Here is a 1426-nt window from a genome sequence, read left to right as displayed (position 1 = left end):
AGATATATTCAGATGCAGTTCCTTTGAGTCTTGTGTCTGGCATTCGGCTACTCCTTACTCACCTATCCCTGAGACCCTGTCCCGTTGGTCCCAGTGCTCCAGCTGAGCTGGTCCATAGCAACACAATCTGGCCCCAAACAAACTTCTGAAAAGAAAATTGGACTGCAGTTTCTCTTACATCAACCACCTAAGAATTGCTCTGTAAGAAGCAACACTTCCTCCTTGCCTCTACCATCTTCCAGGAAGCCGCGAAAAGCAGCAACCATGCATCTCCTTCCACATTGGCCAGGCTGGTGTCCAGATCAGCAATGCCTGCTGGGAACTCTAGAACATGGCATCCAGCCTGGCCATCAGTACCAAGTGACAAGACCATTGGGGGAAGAGATGACTCCTTCAATACCATCCTCAGGGAGACACCTTCTCTGTGGGCACTCTTCCTTGAAGCTTGTGAGAGACCATGCAGACTGCACAGGTGACTTGACATAGTATTGCTTGAAGAAGAGTCCTACTATCAATTCGTTTTGGTACTGACATTTTCTGGAGCGACACCTCATGTATGTTATCAAGATGTCTCCCTTCCAGTGGCGTCCTGTCATCTATGAAGTGTTCGTAGACCTGGAACCCAAAGTTATTGATGAAGTTTGCACTGGTTCCTACCGCCAGCTCTTCCACCCTGAGCAGCTCATCACAGGCAAGGAAGATGCTGCAATAACTATGCCCGTGGCCACTACACCATTGGCAAGGAATTGCCTTGCCCTGGACAGCATTTGCAAACGGGCTGACCAGTGTACTGGTCTTCAGGGCTTCTTTGTCTTCCACAGCTTTGGCAGAGGAACTGGCTCTGGGTTCACCTCCCTGCTGATAGAGAGGCTCTCTGTTGATTACGGAAAGAAGTCCAAGCTGGAGTTCTCCATCTACCCTGCCCCCCAGGTTTCCACCGCTGTGGTTGAGCCCTACAACTCCATCCTCACCACCCACACCACCCTGGAGCACTCTGATTGTGCCTTCATGGTGGACAACGAGGCCATCTATGACATCTGTCGTAGAAACCTCGACATTGAGCGCCCCACCTACACTAACCTTAACCGCCTCATTAGCCAGATTGTGTCCTCCATCACTGCTTCCCTCAGATTTGATGGAGTCCTGAATGTTGACCTGACATGTTGATAAAGTAATATTTTCAGATACCTTGAAAGCAGGTCCAGCACAGCGGAAGATACTTCATGTCCTGGAGAACAAGATTCAGGTGCCACCACGTGGAGACCAGACAGCAAGATCAGGCCAGACATCTCCTTTGGTGATGTCCTCATTGTCTTGTCTCTTCCAGACCCTGGAGATGTCTGCATCTTCTCTCCTCAGAGCCCTGGAGACATCCTCATCATCCTCTCTCTTCAGAGCCCGGGTGTGACCTCATTGTCCCCTCTCC

General features: G+C 50.4%; 1 pseudogene; it reads left to right on the top strand.

The window, feature by feature from the left end:
• The first annotated feature begins 264 nt into the window (after nucleotides 1-264).
• LOC102002094 lies at nucleotides 265-1167 on the top strand (annotated as a pseudogene).
• Nucleotides 1168-1426: the final 259 nt, after the last annotated feature.

The sequence above is a fragment of the Microtus ochrogaster genome, chromosome 15 (assembly GCF_000317375.1).
Source record: "Microtus ochrogaster isolate Prairie Vole_2 chromosome 15, MicOch1.0, whole genome shotgun sequence".
Taxonomy (NCBI): domain Eukaryota; kingdom Metazoa; phylum Chordata; class Mammalia; order Rodentia; family Cricetidae; genus Microtus; species Microtus ochrogaster.
This window is presented reverse-complemented; position numbering and strand designations above follow the sequence as displayed.